Raw genomic sequence first — 23,371 nt, 5'->3', positions numbered from 1 at the left:
TGACAACTACAGCTCCGAACAGACTTTCAGCCCCACTCCTGTTTCAGTTCCACCTCAGACTTTCCGAGAAAGAGAGAGAGAGAGAGAGAGAGAGAGAGAGAGAGAGAGCGATAGAGAGAGAGAGAGAGAGAGAGAGAGAGAGATGAAGGGCTGAAAGCCGATCCCCTCTGATCTCATCAAGCAAAGTTACCAACAGCAACCAGACTGGTAGGCAGCTGAGAGAAACACCCATTTCACCTCCCCCTTCCCCTTCCTACCTCCCCCCTTCTTTACAAAGAGCTCACAGCAAGCGGACCAACCACACCAACACCCCCCCGCCCCTGTTAGAGGCACACATGTCCACATACACACACACCTACACGTGCCATATATGCTGTACGAGTAGGGTATGTGGCACATTTTGGGCATCAAGCTGAAACATGCCAGTCATGTGACATGTATTCCACATATATGGATGCACAAAAAGTTGAAAGTGAAACACAAGAACACAAAGTTATAAGAATCTGCAGTAACATGTACAAACTATTAAAAGAAAATGTACTATTTTCACCATATCAGATTACTGTTGCATGGTACAAAGTGTTTCTTATATTTCTGCAATTAACACATTATATTCATTGTTTAAATGTTCTGATCTGCTCCGTTTTGTTCTGCTCTGTTGCTCTCGGTGTTACCAGTTCTTTGCTGTCCTCAAATCTGCACATTACTGCATAATTTGACTTCAAGGTGATGTGATGACTAACATTTTTTGGCCTTTCCTTGTTGAAGCCTTTTCCCACAGCTACATCACTCATTCACAAAGTCGGGGAAATGAGGAAAGCATGAGGAATAGCAGATGACATCCAAACAAAATCTCAAATGTATACACTGTACACAAAAAAACACCCACATATTGTCTTGGAGTTTTTTCTCTTACACTCCTAGAACTTTTCACTTCCATGTGGCATCTAAAAACAATTTACACAAACATGCCCATGCACACACACACATTAACGCTCTAATGTACAGGAGTTTTCGTGTATATGTGCTAGCACGTGCACACTTACTTCTTCCATACATACACACTAACATACATACAGTATTAAGACAGACACCAGTGTTTGCAGTCATGCAAGACTGAGGCCCAGTCAACTCACTTCCTGTAAGGACTTCCTTTTCCTGGGATTGCTGCATCCACCAGAAAACCCAATTCCCCACAACATCACTTTTCCCACTATTACCATATCATTACATCACATCTGCACATTGTATCACATTTACGTTCTCAAGAGACATCTGCAGTTAACAAAGAGGGGCTGGTGCAATCAAAAAGAACACCCTCACTCATCAAAAACTCACAAATGCACATCAGAGCTGAATGGATTCATCAATTGGACAGTCAATAAAATATGAATAGGCAACTATTTTGACAATCAGATTATTTGTTTCAGTCTTTTTGAAAGCAAAGAATACCAAAAATTTGCTGGCTCAAGCTCCTAAAATGAGAGGATATGCTGCTTTTTTCTGTTTTATATCACTGCAAATTGAATATCTGTGGGTTTTGAACTGTTGGTCAAGCAAAAAAAGTCAGCTTGGACTCTAAGAAATTCTGATTCTGCATTTTTCACATTTTTTTTAATTTCACAGACTTAACAATTAACTAATTAGCCAAGTAAATGATTGTCGAAATGATTTCAATAATGAAAATTAGCATCAGTTGCAGCCCCAATGGACATATAAATTCACTTCACAGTCTGTGTAAACCGACCTACACTTTGGAACTCTTGCAGATGTTAAAAAAGTAAAAGATAGTTAAAGAAGCCTGAAAAATATACATTGTGGAAACAAATGTAACTATTCTCCACAAATGTTCACAAACTTAAAACTGCAGATCTGTAAACACACACTGGCGGCCATGGATCACCTGAGGCAGACATATGGGTAAGACACATATAGACCTCAACCTCCTAACTGACTCCCTGTTATTCTAGACACCAGCCGATGTAGGTCAGTGGTTCTGAATGTGAGCAGTTGCTGTAGGCTTAACACAATACACACAGGTAGGGAGAAAAGAACTGAGTTGAGAAATCTGGCAAAGAATCTGAAAGTCATGCTGCTGTGAGGTCAGGTTTCATGGTTTGGGGACATATTTCATTGATTATTTTTCGCTGTAAAATAAGGGAGTGCCTTGTTTGTATTTTTAGGCAGTTGTGAAAGGATCAGCTTTAAAGACAGTATGCCAAAAGAAAGCTTGAATTTCCAGGCATTCAACTACATTTTCTGGTTCATGTCATTATTTTACTGCTGCTAATTTGCAGTTTAATTTTCATGTAGAATTCAAACTCACAAACTCATCCCCCTAATTCTATTGGATTAGAGGCTTTTCTGGGTTTTAGTTTGCTTCAAACCAGTGATTACAAAAATGGATTGTGCTGTCCAGCATAACAGCAATAACATACTGTAGGTCATTAAAATCACTTGAGGGGCAAATGTTCCCTGATTAAATATATTTTTATTTATTAATTTATTTGACAGGGACATGTAGGCATTGCTACATTTAAATAAAATGCAACTGATGCAAAGTATACTTGACTTTGCGATTAAGAACAAAAAAAGGGAAAGAAAGTATGTCTGCTATATAAACCCATGTATCTCAGTGTTCACAGATTTGCCTTTGTCTAAGCCATAGTTTTGCCTTAGTATTGACAGCTTTAAAATCAGGAAATGTTTTGATTTCTGATGGCAGGGTATTCCAAATCTGTGGGCCTTTAACTAAAAAAGAGGATTGACTGAATGTATTTTTGCATTTTGCTGGTTTTCAGTCTCCACTAACTGCTCCCCTCATAGTGGCCCATTTGCTATTATATTTTAAAATCATTTGACTGACAAGTTCTGGGGCAAAGCCATTCAAACACTTAAAAATCAATTTTGTAAATGAGAGATTTATAAAATTCTCAAAGCTTAATAAATTAAACTTTTTTCTAATTTTACCATGGTGCCATTTTTTTGGCTTCTGATCCAATATTTCCAAAGCTTGCTTGTTTAATGACATAGGTTTCATTGCCGATTGGGTTGCATGGCCCCAGATGGTTACATGATAGGAGAGATGCGATAAAAGCATGGCGTGCATATATAGTTGGGTGGACTTTATGGGTAAACAAGATCTTACCAATCGAAAACAGTTAAGGTTAGTCTTGATGGTCTTAGATACTTTCCTAATATGTGCTTCAAATTTTAATCGAGAATCCGAGACAACACCTAGATATTTGAACTAATTTATTTTCTCTATTTCCTTCTGATCAATAGTTATTGTAAAGCCATCACACAATTTTTGTCTTATTGAAAAGTGCATTGAAACAGTTTTTGCACAGTCCAGAGGTAGGAAGTGATTTTGAAGAGACACTGACCATTTGCCTTTCCAGTAACTTTGCAGCCTGTTGTGGAGTCTTTATCGATACATAAATGACTGCATCATCAGCATACATTTGGCACCCAACCTCTTGGGTACCAGCTGTCTGGTAGCTCATTAATGTATAAGCAAAAGAGCAGTGGTTCCAGAATGGAACCTTGTGGTATGCTCATTCTGAAATTTTGAAGGGATGAGGTCATACCATTTATTTTGATACATTGCTCTCAGGATTCCAGATATGCCAGATAAACTAGCTGAGAGCTTGTTGGGAAGAGTTTGGCTTATAAAAGTGGATTTAAAAATATCTCATGATTTTCAGTATCAAATGCCTTTTTCAGGTCTAAAAATACTGCTCCCACCACTTTACCATCATCTAGAGACTTCTTAATAATTTCTGGCTCATCTTATCTTAGGATGACATGTTATTTTAAGACAACATGTAGCCATTTCTGTTGAATATCTTGGTCGAAACCCAAATTGTTTTGGTTGAGGAAGCTGGTTTCTTTCAAGAAAATTAGTCAACTGCTCTGTCACAAACATTTCAATAACTTTCCAGATTGCAGGGAGAATTGAGATCGGTCTATAATTACAAGTGTGGTCAGGTTGTCCAGACTTATAATTCCTTGTTTAAATATTTCAGAAAATTCCACGGGATAAATGTATCAAATGTGTTATAGGCCTTATCAGAGTATCAGTATACTTTTTTACAAAATCAGTGTCTACCCCAAATATATCTATATAAAGCCTTTGAATTATTTAATTGATCACTTATTTGCTGAACTTTACCTTGATCAGTCTGTGTGATGGAAAAGGAATTTGTTGTCATTTACTGAAGTCTCTATCAGTCTGAAGTTTGCTGCCAGTTCTTCCACTGATTGGACAAAATAGGCATTAAGTGCATTTGCACTTACCATGCCATCAGAACTGATCACTCCATTTACATTCAATTGAATTATTCCTTTTCTCTGATTAGACTCTTGTTTAGAAAGTCTATTGATATGTCTCCAAAGAGATGAGCTACTTCCCCCCGATTGTGCAATCAACAGCATAAAGTAGGCGATCTTTGCTTTTCTCAATTCACTGACCACTTTATTTCTAAGTCCTTTAAAAATAAGAGTATCTGTGTAAAATTTTGTGGAATGTGATTTTTTAAATGCGAGATTCTTCTTTTTCATTAGTTGATGAATATCATTATTAACCCAAAGCTGAGATGGTCTTTTTTTACCACATTTGAATGCCTTTACACATTTTTGAGATGTATTTACGAGTGAATCCATGGAGATATTGCAACATTTATTTAAATCATATGTTTGTAAAACTGAATCCCAATTTATATCACATACTTCACTCTCAAATCCCATTCTGGTGATTACTGACATTTGGTCTACTGCAAAAACTCTGCGAACATTTTTCTGCGTCAGTTTCCTGACAAAATCAAATTATGATCAGACAGAACTGTCAATAAATTAAGTTCTTATAAGTTCAATATAAGTTCTTGTCACTCGCTCAGGTTTATTAGTAAACATTAGATCTGTAAGTGTTTTACTTGTTCATGTAAGTCATCTAAACCTTTTCTTATTTGATGCAATTTATATTTTGGTGTGATAATTTTGAGTTTTTGCTTACTGCCTTTGTATAGCCAATTTATATTAAAATCTCCAAGTATTATGGTTTCATCATGACAATTTAACAGTTTCAACAATACACGTAAATTACAATAAAAAGACATTGCATGAAGGAGGATTGTAAAGCATTACAATGTTAAAATTCATCTAAGTTAACAAGACAATATTTAAGATTAGACATTTTAAATCAAACGTATCCAGATTAATTTCAGAGCACTTGAGGATGTCTCTAATGTAGATCAGGACTCCCCCTTCTTTTCCCGATTATCTGTCCTTTCTATAACAAGCATACCAGGCAACATCAGTCATAGTTGTTGGAATATTATTGTTCAGCCAAGTTTCACTCAGCCAGGAAATACAAATTAGAGTCCGTCAATAGATGTTGAACCTGAACTCCCTTTGATATAATACTCTGAATATTTAAATGACCTTCAAGAATTCCTTTTGGTTTAGACTTAAAGTCCCAGATTACCTTGGCATAGTTTACAGTTTGAAAATACCTGAGTTCCTTTTATTTAAGTGCAGCATGACCAATAACTGTCTCGTGTCTCTCCCTGTGAAAGTCAGTGCTGAGATGTTGCTGTTCAAAAGACAGCAGGTCTTGGATATCCATAGGAAATATAGTCCAGTTATTCCTCTTTTCTGCCAGGCCAGGAATAGTTTCCAACATCCCAGGCAGACCAAGGTGAGGTTGGTTTACAGTCCCAATCTGTACCTGTATGCATTTCTATCGTCGAGTGTGGAGGACTGTCGGTCTGGATGTTTTACTTATAAGGTCAGGGGCTGTACTTGGGTTCAGCTGTATATCTCCACTGAGCAGAAGTAGGAATAGAAGTGTATTTAAGATGTGCCATATGCTATTTCCTTTGTTATGTCAGCTTATCACTTATTGTACCACGCAGGTGGAGTAATTTGCATAGTATCCATGGCCAAAAAAATTCAGTTGTGCTCTGTCCAGTAAGAATGGTATCTGATGTTTGATCCTCTCCCATACTGAGGCTTTGTCCAAGTGGAAAAAACAAAAGCCAAAAACAAAACAAGACAAGGTAGACAAAAATGGCAAGAAAAGGTGGTATATAGAGGCAGGTATGGCGTGTAACAAACCACCCCTGCTGTTGGCAGCCATCTTGCCCTCCGTTAAACATTGACTGTTTAAATGTATGTATTATTTTATTTGCTCAATATACAGCTTAAGATACATCTAAAACTCAATTCTGTGAATTGTCAGTACACTCCTGCACATATCACTAAAGCAAATTCCTGTACATTTTTCCAATTATTCTATGGTCTAATAAAATGATTCAGACTCAGTTCTGTCATCCTTAACAGGAAACCAAAGATTCAGTTTGACATAAAGCTTCAAACAGAGGCTTGAGCTCGAGGTACATCCCCCATCTTCTCTGCTGGACACTGCCGTAAATTGCCCCCTGATTTTCTGCCTCAAGGCACATTCACACTTAAGGGACCCCATGGGGTCTGGGGACACGTGTGTGTGTGTGTGTGTATGTATGTGTGTGTGTGTGTGTGTGTATGTGTGTGTGTGTGTGTGTGTGTGTTTGTGAGTTAATCTGCAGGACAATGGGGGCCCTGTCCTCACCCAACACAGAGAATTAGGGCTAGGGGCCTCACAGCTGAGCAGCTTACTGACAATAGAAACTGGAGGTGTGTGTGCATCTGCATTTGTAGGAGTGTGTGTGTGTGTGTGTGTGTGTGTGTGTGTGTGTGTGTGTGTGTGTGTGTGTGTGTGTACTGACTCCTGCCAACACACGTGTCAAACACAAAGCCATCCAACTGTCCACATGGCCCAGGGGAGAAGGACTGACAGAGAGGGAGGGAGAGAAGGATGGATGGATGGAAGGGGAGAAGAGGAGCGCAGAAGAAAGGAAATGGGAGGACCAGGGGTCTGAAACGCACAGCCTCAGGGTGAGGACAGTGAGTTAGAGGGGTAGAGGAAAAAAAGAAACAGTAGATGGTAGAATTACCATGTACAGATGGCTGAGAGAAAGCATGGCCAGTTTGGACAAGGTAACAGCCAAAGAGCGGTGATGAAGGACACACGTGCTGATCTTGTGCTCAAACAATCAGCCTTTCTTTTCACACATATACAGTCCTTGTGCTTGTTCTTGTGAGGACTTTCCAATGATTGCGCTCATTCACTAATTATCTACCTTGAGCTAAAATTGCATTTACTTCTAATTTAAAGGAATAGTTCGATATTTTGGGAAACTCGCTTATTCACTTTCTTGCCAAGAGTTAGATGAGAAGATCAATACCATTTGTGGGATAACTGGCATTATGTGCTGGACTATTGGCCAAATTTGTGATTAGTCACTGTGTGTTTGCCAGGAAACCAACAGATACTGCAGTCAGTCACTGGAGGAAACAGTCCAGCACATAACTTCCCCTAACATTACAAATAGTTGTTTTTGCACTTTGGTTTCTGCATAGATTAAACAAACAATATATAACATGTTAATTAGTGAGCTTTAAAAGTGCTGATTGGTGGATTTTGTTACCTTCGGATAGAGCCACGCTTGCTGTTTCCCCTATATCCAGTCTTTGTGCTAAGCTAAGCTAACAGTCACCACGCTGTAGCTTCATATTTACCATACAGACATGACAGTGGTTTTGATCTTCCCAGCTAACTCATTACAAAAAAAAAAGAGTAATTTCCCAAAATGTAGGACTGTTCCTTTAACCCTGACTCTTAATTGTAAACTAACATCAACCATGAAGTTATAATCTGCATTATAATTGTCAAACACCTCCAACTACATTACTGTTCATCCACCCTTTTCATCTTTGAGTGAAAGCTTGTTTCTTATTAAAGAAACACTGGTGTTTCCTCTAATATTGACTCGATCACTTTCCTTTTTGGTGCAGTTGGCCTCCTCTGAGTGATTAACCTATTTCTATGTATAGTATTATTCAGCAATATACAGTAGAACCTGGACATTAAACCATTTAAGTGCAAAATTACAATTTTAATCCTCATCCTGGCTCCAACACTAAACCTAAACCTGAGTTCCAACCTTATTTAACCCTTCTATGAGCCAAATCTGATCTTAATTTTAATCTTAACCCCAAACCCTCATCCCTACTCTACAATACCTTTACAAAGGGGCAATGGTGTCCTCATGTCAGAGGGTTTTTCCTTTCCTCCCTCCCTGCCTGTAAGGACATTCATAAGACCAGAAATATGAGAACACCAGCAGTCAGCTGTCTTACTGTGTGAACACAAAAGAAACACACGGGCACTCTACTCCTTTCTCTCTCTCTCTCTCTCTCTCTCTCTCAGACACACACACACATCGATACAGATGCCGGCCATCTGAGTACAGCAGGCATGCATTAATTCAGCCCAGCTGCACAATCAATGATGGTAAATGGAGGCAGCAGGAGGGACAGAAAGACAGGGATCTGCTGCTTTCATTTCCCTCCCTCTCTCACCCTCTCTCACTCTGTCCATTAAAAACACAACCTTCCAATGTCTTGTTTCATTAAGGGAAAGCTCTCTTCGTGAGTCACAGTCTCACTTGTACAGGACACATGCAGTTTTCTTTCCCTTTCAGGCTCTTCAATTATACCGTCACTGGGTGCCACATCCCCTGCTTTCTGTACAATATACAGCTCTCTCTGTCAATTTAAGGCTGTGTCTACACTAATGCAGACACTCCTAGAAACCTTGTTGTTCTGTTATTGGACATCGAACGAGCAGTTTTGACAAATTTCACCTAAACTGTATCCTACCATTTTTAAATGTTGTTTGTCACTGCAAAGTATGAAGAATGGAGTGTGTCAGCAAGTCAAAGTTCTCAAAAATTCTTCACATGACAAACAGAGGCCTGGGATCATATGACAATAATTTGTCAGCATTTCCTGTTTACATTAGATCAGCATTTTCAAATGTATCCACAGCAAGATCTGTTTGCATTGTTTAAGCACGGTTTTGTGTGTTTAAAAAGGTAAAAGCTGAAAAAGAAAAGACTTTTCAAATGTAATTCAGTTTAATTTATGTCTCTCCTTTGCTTCATAGCTGCCCCATGGCCTCCTCCTCGCCTTCGTCTCATCTCTACCCTCTCTTCCCTTTCTCTTTACATCTCTGCTTATCCGTCCATCAATCCAGTACCTCCCCTGCCACTCCTCTCCTCCCACTGTTTTTTCACTCAGCTGCCAAACCTCCTCTTTTCTCCTCTCCCTTATTCTCTGTTCTCCTCTCTTTATTTGACCTCCCTCCTCCCTTTTCCCCAACAGCTGCTGGTCTGCGTCTGTCACTCCTGACCCCTCATTGCCACGTGCCAAGTCCTCCTTTCAGTGTCCCACAGAGACCCTAAATCATTAACACACACACACACACACACACACACACACATATATATATATCAGCACGTGATAGGTGGCTGCCTCCCTCCCACAGAGTGTGAAAAGCACACAAATTCTATGTCTGATTGCAGACTCTTATTACATTACTGTATCATTTGTCAATTAAATGTCGTTACAAAGGGCAAATCCTTCAATTAAAGGGGATAAGACAACATGTGCAGAGAATCTCAATGGATTAAAGATTGTCACTCTAAAAGAGCTGATTACATTACAGCTACAGGCACATTATGCTGATACTGGCATCAGATTTTGAGGCAACGCTGTGCTAAAAGTAGCCTGGAGATCTTCTAACTAATGAGTGTTCAGTAAAATACACATATCACATAACTCAGTAACAGCTGAAAAGTGTATGATTATTAATAAAGTAGTATTAGTGAATCTCTTTTACTGGCCAACCTGCAAGGCCAGAAGTTATAACTGTCACCTAAAAGCTGTATTATAAACTTAGCTTCTTAGCTTCTAAACATATACTTTTTGTGATTTTCTGTTATTTCTATAATGTCACAATGTTTGATGTCTGTGTTAAACATGGTCCCCGAACTTGAGGTGAACATATATAAAAATGCTCCCTGCAAGTCAAAAGTCAGGGCTTCAGCCTGCTCTGCGTGCTTTGTTAAATCTACTTCCTCCTCATGATGATGTCAGATTGTTTGTGCATGCCCACAAACAGCCGCCCGCTGGTAGCCTTTGTTGCTTAGGTTGTTTACGTTGGTCATTCACATATTTCAGGCTCGAACATGTACGGCTGTATTTGAAAAGTTTGGCCTCCTGACGCTCGGGAGGCCAATCAGAGCAGGGTGGGCTCACTGGGAGGGGGCATTAAAGAGACAGGAGCTAAAACAGCCTGTTTTAGACTGAGGCTGAATTGAGGGGCTGCATAAATATATAATATATAAAAAATATAAATACAGTGTTTTTTCAACTGTAAATCATGTCTATTTAATTCCAGTAGAGCCCCAGAATATAAATATAGACCTGGAAATGTGCATGATACATCCCCATTAACTTAGCTATTGTAAATCTCACGCTGTAACAATAACAACATTACTGTCATATCACAATATACAGTAGCTTACCACAGGGATGGAAAACACAAAACTATTATTATTGCAATCTGTTCACAGCATCAACTTCATTCCAGCATGCTGTTTTACAGACTTTTTAGTCATCTTTTAATGGCTCATGGCATTTTTGACTTGTCAACATGATACAAAAGTATTTACGTCATACTGTGTGAAATCAAATTCAATCTTGTGTTTCACATCAAGGTCTGATAACTCTGAAGACATCACAGAAAATGGAATCTTACAAACCACATCACCTCCTCAAAGTGATCAAGTGCAGACACATCTGCTCGTCTTTGTGTCTGCACCTTCTGCTTTAAGCCCACATTCACTATAACAACAATTACACATGGATACGGCTATTGGGAAATCTATAATTTTTTTTAAACAAGTCATTTTTCAACAGAATCAACTGTTGTTTTGGAGCCTCTGAGTCATTACTCCAAAACAAGAAACCAGGTCAGAGTCATACAGACGATCAGATACAAAAATACAGACAGAGACAGAGGTAATCGGTGGAGACAGATACATTATCTCCACACACACACACACACACACACACACACACACACACAGACACACACAAGAACAAGCTGCTGGACAGCAGACAAGCAGACAAGTCAAGTTGGCTTTAGGGTATATCCTTCACTATCACACTGAAATTGCAGAACAGACTTCCTTTTATCTCTTGTCAAGCACTGATAAATTTGTCAAATAAGATATGAACAAACTGTGACACACACAGGTATAAAAGAATCAAGTTAATGTGTATATCGAGATTATAGATTCTTACACTGATTTAATTTGTGACTCTATTTGTCTGTCTGCCTTTGGTTTGTAGGTGGCTGAAAGGTTCAGAAAATGCCCAGTCAGTATACTTTGAGCTTTGTAAAATTATATTTAGGATTGAAATCCTGCAGATATCCAGCTCACAGTTTACCTGCAGTGTTCAGTCTACATTGACACATCTTTATCCAGTATGTGAGTGTACAAGCTGGACCCAAAGGTGAAAGGTCAGTAAAAATATATATACTACATGGATGACAGGCATCAGTAAACCAGACACAGATACTGCGTTATCAGGAATACACTCAGCAAATTTGTCACATATAGATGCCTGTGTGTTTACCCAACATGTTTTGTCCTTACTGCCTTTTCCTTTCTTGATGTGTTGTGCGTTTAGAGTCACAGTGGGTCATAAAATGTCTGTCAGAGCAGCAATTAAAGCTACCATCATCTTTGAGTTTCATGTTTGCCATTTACTGCATGTCACACTGCAAAGAGACCCATTTACAAAATGTGATATTAGCCCTGTCACATGGGGTGACACACAGTCTGTTCTGTTGTCATACTGTGTGACAACACTGCTGCCAACGTCCACAGAAAGGTCTTTCCCCCCCTCAAAGTGTGACACATTCACTGTTTCCGTCTGTCTCACTCAGCGAGACATTTCTGCTTGTTTATGTGAAACAGAGCTGTAACGATGTCAACATCTACATTATTATTCAGAAAACATCTGAAAAGGACTCTAATTAGTAAAGATTTATAACACTTCATGGATTTCACTGTAATTTATCGCAAGTTGTAAACAAACTTCAAGGCAAATAGTACATTTCTATCAATTTTGTATTATTGCTTAGTCTTGAAACTTCAGTGATGACATAATCATTGTTTAGTCATACATAATTATAGTATGACTATTGATATTTATATAGGGGAGGTATCTTCACAAGCCATTTTTGGCTGCAAAATGTTTAAACTTTTTTAAATTCTTATTGTCTTGTGTGTATGTATATATATATGTATATATATATATACACACATATATATATACACGTGTGTGCAAATAAACTAAACCAAACTAAACTAAACTATGTCATAACAGAAACATCATTTGTACCCATAATTCAAGATCTGCACACCTGCATCTCTCATCCTGTGAGACTGAACAACTGCCAACTATGCTTCATGGCCACACACTATTCCAAAACCTGGAAAATTTAGATTTTCAACCAAAAATGACAACCAAAACCAAAATTTTGGACAACATTACCGTCACCAACTGTCAGTAAGTGGAATAGCATACAACTGGTAGTAGGACTACAGTTACAGTACAAACAATCAAAACAGAGCTTCATAGAGCCACTAGTGGTCAAAAACTCTCCAGGTACCTTTCAGAATATTGATATTCTATATGAAGTTATTACGTGTGGCTTCTTATTTTTTAATACAGACTAAATCTGACCTTTTCATTTGAGTCTTTAGGTTTTCTGTAGTGTAATTTTTTTGATATCCTGTTGCGTTATTTTAGCTGAAAATCTTGAATAGCTTCTTTTTTGATCAAAACTTAAAACTGTAGTCTACAGGTTAAGAAACATGCCACATAACCATAACATCCATGGTCCGATTCCAGCAGTGAACCTTTGTTGCATGTCACCTCCCCATCTCTCTCTCTCCTCTTTGTTTTCCTGTCTATACTATCACTGTAATAAAGGCTTAAAAATGCCCCACAAAAATACAAACAGAAGAAAAACTTACGACCCATGTCTGAACCACACCCTTGTGTCGTATTGTAGCTCTGTATAAACATTTACATATATAAAATAGATACAAGTGGTATTATTGCACCTTATGCTAAATTGTAATTAGTAACCTGCACAGTATGTCCATCGTATACATGTACTGCATATTGCATAGAGCTATAATATAAATACAAAAATAAAGATGAAACCAGAGGGAAAAGTGAGTCAATGTCAGCTTGGGGGGAAAAAAAGATCTCATCTTGGGGAATTTTTTTCTAAATATTCCATAATTAGTCAGAAATTGAGGTGTCATCGAGAGCATCATCGTACATATAAACACGCTGTTCAATAAGACGAGGGCTCTTTGCAACAACACATCCGCAGTACAGACCACAGTAACAGCAGTCGCACACACAGACCTGGTACAACAGCAGAGCAGCCAGAGTGACACGAAGGAGATGACAGAGAGATTAGAGAAGAGGCGAAAAGTTCAGAGTAGAGCTGAGTGATATTGAGCAGCATTCTGGTCAGCACAGGCAGCAGTTTCTCAGCAGCTTATGGCAGCTCCATTTCCTCCAGACAGACTTTTGGGGTGGGGGGTGGTGGGGCATCAGGCTGTTACTGTAATCTACTTTACTTTGGGATTAGCAGCTCTATGCAGGTGTCACTCTCTGTCCGTCCATCTCTGTCTTGACCTCTCCAACTTACTACAACTCATTCACCACTGTGTGCCGGAAACGCTCTTACAAACCAACATTCTGATATTAAGCTGGTAACGAAAAAAGAAAGTTTTATTTTAATTCTCACAGGAGTAGATGTGTTTCAGCAATCATTTAAAGATATGAATGAGCCTCAGCTACAAGCAATACAAGAAGCATTTCAAACTCTTCGTCTTTGCAATCGGGAACAACACACTGCGCCATCGTTTCTGATTTCATCTAACACAAACATAAAAAGGATTTTATGTTGTTGAATCTATCAGATTTCTAAAGTGTGAGCTTTACCTTCTACTCGTTGTTAGTAGTGGACAATGTGTTTGTTTGTTTCTCACTGAAGCGCTTCAGCAGTCGTAGCCCTGTTTCTCTGTTTGTACACAGGGTTATAAGGCTGGGAAATTTCTTTTATTTTTAAATCAAAGAACCAGACTATCACATCCATCCAAACCTTAGAAGTGATGTCATTTACTTAACATAGTCCATACAGAAAATGAAAGGCACCCTGTGTGCCCAAAATATCTCTGCTCTACTGTGCAACTCTAAACTCGGAGGAAAAACCATGGAAACAGGATCACCACTGTCAGAAAATGGAAAAGTTATATCATTTTATAAACTGAGTGTTATGAAGTTTTGGCCTCCTGGTTATAATAATATTTTACTCATATTTGGACACAACTTTAAAACAGAACTTAAAAGGAATCACAACACAAGTGAACAGACAACCTGTCTGTTCACAGTGTCATAGTTGAACAAGCAGCTCTGCAGTGTAGTGTTGTGTGTACAGCAGACAGTCTGGGTAAAAAAAAAAAAAATGTTAAGATCACCTTTATTTACATTTCTAAATTTAAAACCTGTCTGACTGTTCATGTTTGTGAAACATCCTTGCATGCTACTTTAAAACTGTCTGGCCTCACCAAAAAAACACAATGTGTAAATGTGAACGCTGCTTAATTGGACTATTGTCTCATATGGGATCTGACTGAGGATCCTTAAATTGATTATTTTGTGCATGTAAGGTCTGCATTCTCTCCCACAGGCAAAAAAAAAGAGTCAACACAAGCAGTGGCGGTTGAGAGCGTCAGTAAACATTGAAACCCTACAAGCACCAGGTGATACGTTTCAGTTTTCTACTCGTGAATCAGACGCAGGTAGACCTCGCTGTGACAAGATGAGAGCTGTTACAAACAAGAGAAGTGAGAAAAACTCGACGCAGAAAGAGAAAGAGCCTCATACATTCAAACTGCTACCCTGCTCCGCTGAGGGTAAAGGTCAAACTGATGAATATCTCCTCCTGAAAACAAAGACCTCAGCTCATTATACATCAACCTCACTGAAAACACCCTTATATGCCAGACGATCTAATGTTGCCATGACAACTACATAGTGCCGGGGAAGTGTGCACACATACATGCAGAGACAGACAGGCGTGCGGTCGACAGGTTTCAGTAGGATGTAGGCCTACACAGAGGATGTCTTCACTGTAGGCGTGAGACTAAGAGAGGAGGATATGTGGAGCCAAATATAGGAACAGAATAATGAGCTTCTTATCATCTGTTCTATCGTTTCCATATCTCCTGCACTTTCCTCATCGCTCCATCTCCCTGTCATTTTTCCTCTCCTCCTTCCCTCTCGACAGGACTAAATATTTCCCCAGGGCCACTCTCCTGTACAAAAGAGATATATCACACCAGGAATTTTCGATTACGTGTCGGCAGAAGCTTTTCCTTAAAAAAAAAAAAGTCCACAATTTCCACACCTCAACCACAGAATACTCAAGTCTGCCAAGTCATAGTAGTTTGTATCTGGTTAGCAAATGAATCAGCTTGAAAGTAGAACATACAGTACAAGCTTTCTGTCACCGCTTTGCACTTTGGAATTGGAAAAAAAATATCAAATGAAGGCAAAACATCTTGTGTGATTTTGCTTCTTTGCTTTTTTTAAGAAAAAAAAAAGAGGATTTTTTTTATGTCAACAATTTTTTCCTTGAAGTTTCATGGTTAACAGGAGCAAAGTGTGTTACAACACATCCTCAACACACACACATTAACTTGAATCTAGGGCTGCAGCTAAAGATTATTTTTATTATTGATTCATTTGTCGATTATTTTCTGGATTAATCTCAGGGTGATGCCTTCAAATTTGCTGGCTTTGTCCAACCAAGAGTCCAAAAGATATTTCGTTTACGATCATATAAAGCAAAGAAAAGCAGAAAATCGTAAATAAATAGAATAGGTGTCAATAGATTAATCAACTAATTGTTTCAGCTCTTATCCACACTTTTGCTGTCTCTATCACCCTCTCTAACACACCCACACACACACACACAAACACACATTGTATGCTGCATGTACAGCCTCAAGTTTCACTGCCACCTCCTGTTTCTTTGACTTATTCAAGGCGATCAGTCAGATCTGTTACCGACTCAGATAAACCAACCCGGAGGCTAAAGCCCTGAAGCAAACTGATGCTTTTCTTATCACACTTGTACACAACATGTTGCCACAAATTGTCAGCATCTGTCATGTGAATAAAAGCACCTGTTCGGTCCCGAGCAAGAGGCCGCGGAAAGGGATGAGAGGGGATGAGAACCAGCTGGCTCGCATATGTCTGTCTGTCTGTTCATCTATCTGAATGCCAGTCTGTCTGCTCGTCTCTGAGCCTGTCTCATATCCTGCACGTACATCTGCCCACTGACCTGCCAACAGCCTCATCTGTCTGTCCAGCTAAATTCCAGTATTCAAAACTGAACAAAAACATCTGTCCTTATAAATTTCTTCCTCTCATTCTTATATACACACAGACACACACTCTCTACAGCGTCTGACCCAGATCCTTGCTAAATGAAAAACTGAAAATGAATGAATAAATAAGTCATAAGCAACAACAGAAGCGCTCCATGTTATGTGACCCTGATGCACTTTCTATTTCTTGCCATTTCCTTTTGTCCATCTCTTCCTCGGCATCACATGCAGAGGAAAAGATGGCAAACATTCCCCACTCATTCACACACATCTGCTTCACTGAGAGCTCATCTCTTGTAATCCCCCACAAGTGGCAGTGTATTTTTTTCTGCTCTCCTCTCTTTTCCATCTCTTTCTCTCTCTCTCTCTCTCTCTCTCTCTCGCACACACACACACAGAATCATTTCAGTAGTAAAGCACAAAGTGCTGACTGGATGATATAGTACTTCTGTTCTGAGTGCTTTTCAAAAGCCTCCAGCGTTCTCATTTTGAAATCAAGTTTGGTGTGGTGCTGAAAGGCTGTCAAAGGTGTAGCTGGTAGGTGTAGGTGTAAATGCCCCACTGGAGGTCTGTCCTCTATGCCGGAAGGTGAACGAAGATGATATGATGCTGGAAATAATCCCGGCGGTGAAATCGCAAACAAAAGCATCAGAAGCTCCAGCTGTGCTGAATGTCACTGCTAATGATACAGGAGGAGGAAGATAATTTAGGACCAATTCTAGTGCAATTTTTACAGAAGCAAAAAAAGACAAAAAAAAAAAAAAGACAAGGAAACTGTTCCCCAAACCAAACAAGGAGGCAGAATAAAGAAATAGTTTTTTTCTAGCAACAGAGGACAAGGAGGGAGTCAGCCAGCCATTTGATCTTCCAAAAGAAGTGACCACTTTCATTAACTTCAATAACGAGGACACCAGAATCCTAGTTGGCCTTTTCTCCCTTTCTTACCTCACTTTGTCACACCTATTGCGGTGTTGCAGTGATCAGGAAGATCTCGTGTTTACAAAAATATGGAGTCTCCAGATGTTCTTTTTGGAAATCTGCCTGGGCCTTTTCATGAGAAAAAAAAACAATGAAGAATTGTCATACTGTGTGTTATCTTCTTCAAATTTGAGGCAGGTGTTCACTGGTATTTTGCTTACAGCCTCACATTGTCTTTGACCTTTACAGACAAAACTTTTTGAGACTTTTTTTTTATTTTAGGCAGATTTTTCAAATTTTACTGACTTCAAAAGACCTTCTGCTCTGTTTCTGTATCACTTGTGTGTGTTTCTGACACTTTCACAAGAAACTTTGGAAGGTTTCCCTTCTGGCAAGACCTTAATTATGCACATAGTCATTGTGGCTCAGGAGCTGCAGCCATTTTAATCTGCGTATGTTTGTTTAGTTTTTGCTCTAAAATAGCAGTGAAGTGGTTTAAAAATCTCCATCTATCCATGCTGTTGAAAAAGCAATCTATCACACTGTAAAACCAAAAGTCACAGAAGAATTAACTTTGTATCATTAATGTGAAATGTATTTCTACAGTTTGGAGTATCCTGTACTCTACATAAGGGCCATGAATCAGACCCAAACATATGATCCCAGGTTCCTGGACACTTCATCACCAGTATTCATCATAATCTAGACTCCCTCAAAAGTACAAGTACAGATAGTGACTGGCTGCTTCTGTTCCTTAATGACTTCATGCATGTGCTGCCATGATAAATGAGGCCAGTACATCTCCACATTTACCTGAAAGGTGCGAGTACCATTATTCTATTCTGAGTTAACCTTAGCGTGCACACAAAGCTCTAATGAATGAGAGCATTGCTATATGGGCGGTGTGAATGGAAAGTTTTAAAATAAAAACAGTCTTGGTCTCAAGATTGGTCCAGCCAGCCAGTGTGTAATTAATAACAATAGATAGCCAGTGCGTAAAAAAACAACAACAACAACTTCTTACTTGTGTAATTCTACATGAATTAGACAAAGTTCTGACTGGAGACTTGCACATACTGTGGCAATCAAAGCCCACTGCAGAGCTTGTTTTCCCACTACATTGTATCGCCTGTGAAAAAACACCAATTTCCATTTCCTTTGAATCGTACTGGCGGCTTAAATCATTCTGTGTGTGAGAGAAAAGAGATGGAGGGTTGGATATTTGACAAGTAATGTTTGGCATTTTCATGATAACAACTTCTTTTTCCCCCTCTGGACTCACAAATATCCAACAGCTCTGGTTTTAAAATGGAAACCAGTGGCAAATATCTTCACACATTTGAAAATACAAAAACCAGACTCTAAAACTCAGCGATATCCGGCGCTGAGGACGCTCAGAAACACTTGAAAAGGCGTTCTGACAGACTGCAAGCTACAGTGGAATGATTTATTCATTTCGATGCTCAGCTAATATAATGCATGCATAAATAAACATAAACATTTATAAATAAATACATTATTTCCGCCACCTCTTCCTGCCTTCCACTGGGAGCTAAACATACACACATACAGATATTCACAAACACACAGCTGCTGAATGAATTATAAGCCCATCCAGTGCTGTGACTATCTGATGGTGTCTGATGAAGAGTGATTTCTATTATATGATTAAGTGATTACTAAATGCTAACCGATTCTGTCTCTCTGACACACACACACACCCAGAGTGGGATCTGCTACTCTCAGACTGCTGACACACCTCATCAAACTGTGGTCTGCTATAAGTGACGCTGACACGTGCGTTTGTGTGTCTTTGAGTGTGCGCCTGTGTTCATAATCATACCCGTGTGTGTGTGTCACTGTCTGTGAGGCAGCAGCGTGCCTCCACAGCATGTGGTGGTGGTCTGGTTTCCGCTCAGAGGGCTGTGAAGTGGCCTGATGAAAGCTCACACATGGTGGCGGTGAGACGAGCTCGATCTCCTGTCGTGACCACAGCACTCAAAAACGACCAGACGACAGAACTCCCAGGACTGTGTCAGATTTTTAACGGTGACAAGAAGACGGTTACTGTAGTCATGGAAATGAACTCTTCTTTCATGTCTGGATGCTGCCATCCAAAAGGGATATTCCACATAAAAACAAGACCACACTGATGAGCATAATTAGAGCCTTTCACATGGTAATGAAGTTGCTCTCCGGTACAGTTCAATGCAATTATAATATATACACAGATGTCAGAGTGATGTTATTATAAGTTGCACAAAAAACAAACCAGATTGACTCAAAGCTTTGTGGGGAAATCAGCATGAGGAAGGTTTTTTGTGCCATAAACTGCATGAATTACAAAAGTAATGAGTGGTAAAGGTTCAACATCCCGAGAGGGAAACCTCCATGTTAGTTCAGAATGCATAATTAGATATTAGCATGGAGCAATCTGGTCAGAGCACTGGATTCCCATGAGGTTACAGAGAGTTTAACACAGGAACTGGTGTTGAAGAAATGCTTGTTTTAAAAAAGGTAAGATGCTCACACTGTTACTGTGAGTTTATCTGGCTTTCGTGTGTGTTTAGAGTTTCAGTGTGTGACAGCTGATAGGATTGGCAGAATGATAGCTTTGAAATGGAAATACATCACTGCCTTGTGCTTATAATTTTTCAGGGGAAAAATGTAAAAACTGTTGTGCATAGTTCATATGCTGAAGTTACTGATATAATATCCAGAATATGGGGGCTTTTGTGCTTTTAACGTTTGCAGCAAGCAAATAGCAGGAATTTCAGATAATGCTGATGTTACTTTTTTTTTTTTAACTTTTTTTTTAACCCCTGCTGTCCATTGAGGGTTTAAGACACAGTTTATTTCTTACAACCTGATAACTTTGTGTAGTCTCGGTTCATGTTGTTACTGTCAGTATCTGGAGTAGTGTTATATTACCTAGCCAGAGTCGATGGAGAGATTGTCTACGTGTGTAGTCTTGTTGAAAATTGTAGTAAAAAGATGTGAGTGTAGCAAAAAAAGTTTTGGAAATGTGAGAGTGAGTGCCAGATACAAATCTACCTCTTAACAATACATTTCCAGCAAGTTGCTTTATTCTAAAATGGTGAAAATGTGAATAAACATGAGCTATTATGACATTGTAGCAACTTGTTGGGCTGAACATGGCCGACATGGGAAAATGACTTAATGTGTCCCTGAACCCTCATAATTTGCACTTTAGGCCACCATATTTCAAATTTTAGGTGATTATAGAATAGAACAATCTTTCAAATTATTCTGATGATATTAGTTTTTATTTATTTTTTTAAAAAAACTGTGATGATGGAGACTTGCATTGCCAGAGTGTATTTTTTGATAATATCTAAAACTACTATAATTGTAATCAAGTGTAAACACAAGGGAGTTACATGCCCTGCAGCACTGACTTTGTTCACCGTGCCAACTACCTTGGTCTTGGATGAGCTTGGAAGGGAGGTGTAAGTCTTCAAGTTGTGTTTCTAAGTGTCAGGCAACTAACTTAAAGTATTTCAAGGAAGAAATGGGTGAAGGGCCAAAGGACTGATTCCTCCCTGTCTGCTTTGTGGGATGAGGTTTTGCCAGTTGAAAAAGTAAGAGATGTTGCTCATGGGTACTTTGCCCTGGAAGACCTACTGGTGGAAAAGTGGGTGCGCTGTGATGGCGACTTTGTTGGTGAAGCAATTTTTCAGGTTGTTGTGCCGAGTAAGTTCTGTGATGTGGTGTTGCAAACTGTGCATGGTGGTTGTGGACATTTAGGGATAACAAAATCTTATGACCATGTCTGGCCTTATTTTTTTTGGCCTTCGTTAAAGAGCAATGTCTCCAAACGTGAAGTCGTGCAAAACATGCCAGTTCGCTGGGGAACCGAGTCAGGTTGTTGAGCCTGCTCCGTCTTGTCCCATTCCAGTTGTTAGCCAACCATTTGGGCATTTGATCTTAAGACTGTGAAATGGCAGGAAAAGATTTGGAAGTTACACAGGCTGATATGAAAGAACCGTCTCCTGCGCTTGAAACTGTTTCTGTGTTTTCATTCCTGAGGTTCCTGCTGTGTTGTTGGATGGTGAGAGGGACCTAAAAACTCCTGATCCTGATGAACCTGTCACATGTGGTAAGATAAAACACTCTCACTTAGCTCTGCATGACGAGAGCTGTTGCAGCCTCAAATCCTCCAGCTAATGTTCAAACTTTTTGAACCAGCCAGGGTTGGTTAAACAGCCCAGGGGAGTTTTCTTTGTAGGTTGTTTTTGTTTTGCAGATTGTTTTGTTTATTTGCTTTAGAACCCAGTGATCCTGTTGGGACCCTGTCTTGGGGGGGGACGGGGAAGGGGGGGGGGTTGATGATCCCTGCTGAGCCTTCTTGCGTTGCTGCAACTTTGCTCCACCCGTTTGGTTATGTGTTACTTTAGTTATTTACTTTGCTTTTATGCACCTTACAACACCCACAAACATCTTCCACTCATTCACATCACACTACTGACTTTGCCGACATCCACACTTCATACTTGAATTACTTAAGCTACCTTTTAATTTGACTTTCATTTGGTTAACTGGTGTGTCTCCCTCTTGTTGTGGCCACTTGAGCCGGGTCTTAACAATAGACTCAGAGACTTGGAGAATCTACATCAGGAAGAACTAAACTTGTTCTGGAGGCTCACGGAGGACCAGCACCTTACTAGATCACTTTGTATTGGTTTTTCCTTTAATTGGTCACCCATCTGTCTATTATGTAATTCAATGATCCAGTATCTGAGGCTAGCTCGCTCATAAGTTTGCAGTGATCTCATAAATACTAATATGAACGGTAGCCTAAGGGAGTGTTTTTTTATCTCTTGATCACAGTGCAGCTACAGTGTGTGAGCTTTATGAATTCATAAAGTATACACACTTAACTGTAGCTATGAATCATTTATATCATCATCATGCTATTTTCTATTCTGAGACTAAACATGAGCTCGTGTTTTAATTCGCCACCCTCGCTTCTCACCTTGGCAGGGAAGTATGCCCCTCTCTTCTCTTTCTTATCCTCCTCATATGCTGTTTAGGTCTCTCGCTCTTTCTCCCACATTTCCTTTCACCTCTCTCCTCTCTTCTCACCAGTCACTTCCATCCTCTGCTGTCTTTCCCCGTCTGGGATGACTCATTACAATACAAACCTCTTTTCCTCTCACCTCCCCGTCTCTCCTGTTTGCTTCCTTCTCACCTTCTTCTCACCTGTCTTCTTTCTCTCACACCGTCTTTCCTTCCTCTTTTCTTCTCTCCTCCTCTCTCTCGGTCCGCCCACCCTGTCGCATCCTAACTCCTTCCTTCCTCTTTATCCGTCTCATTCGGCCTTGTGCTTCTCTTAACCGAATTTCCTTACATCTTTTTTTCGCTCACTCTGCTTTCATCCCTCTTTTATCCCCGATGAAGATTCTGTATTTCTATATAATTCTCCTCGTAAAACCTACTTCCTTCTTTCCTCCTTTAGTTAAAAAAACATGACTCCACCTTCCTGTCTCCTCTTGACTCAATGGTGCCCATCACAGTCACACTTGAGTCAAACCCTGATCCCGGTCTCAAATGAACGTGCACACACGCATGCATCACAAACACAAATACACCCAGTGCTCTTTACTAATCTGCCGGGCTGGTGTCCATCATTAGCTCACTATTCAACAATAGGGAGCAGTAAGAACCAGCTGCAAGCCACAACCAGCTGCACTATTATTATCTCCCTGCCGGCTGTGTGTACTTGTGTGTGTGTGTGTGTGTGTGTGTGTGTGCACATGTGCCAGTTTTTCAGAATGGTCATACCTTTATTTAAGCCTATATTAACTTTTCCCAAATTGGGAGCTTTTGATCATTTTCTGGCCTTCCTCCGTCATTTTAAGTGCGCGCATGTGTGTGTGTGTGTGTGTGTGAGAGTGTGTGGAAGCGTATCTCCATAATTAGGGCAGACCAGCCACACATGGGTCTCCCCTGACACTTCCCCTCTGAGATCTAAATATTCATGAGACCCTAAA

The 23,371-nt window shown here is 39.6% G+C and overlaps 1 protein-coding gene across 6 annotated transcripts in view; it reads right to left on the bottom strand.

The window, feature by feature from the left end:
• LOC121909074 (SPRY domain-containing SOCS box protein 4-like) overlaps positions 1-23,371 on the bottom strand; it is a 79,786-nt gene that overhangs the window by 43,895 nt on the left and 12,520 nt on the right. For 2 of the 6 annotated variants that reach the window (XM_042429460.1, XM_042429461.1), the window contains exon 1: positions 3,387-3,500. The exons of 3 other annotated variants lie outside the window; for them this stretch is intronic. The gene's annotated coding sequence lies outside the window, so the exon portion shown is untranslated. Of the gene's footprint in view, positions 1-3,386; positions 3,501-8,124; positions 8,185-23,371 lie in introns of those variants that run through there. One more of the 6 variants, XM_042429458.1, reaches the window with a different exon arrangement.

This window comes from Thunnus maccoyii, chromosome 12 (assembly GCF_910596095.1).
Source record: "Thunnus maccoyii chromosome 12, fThuMac1.1, whole genome shotgun sequence".
Classification (NCBI taxonomy): domain Eukaryota; kingdom Metazoa; phylum Chordata; class Actinopteri; order Scombriformes; family Scombridae; genus Thunnus; species Thunnus maccoyii.
This window is presented reverse-complemented; position numbering and strand designations above follow the sequence as displayed.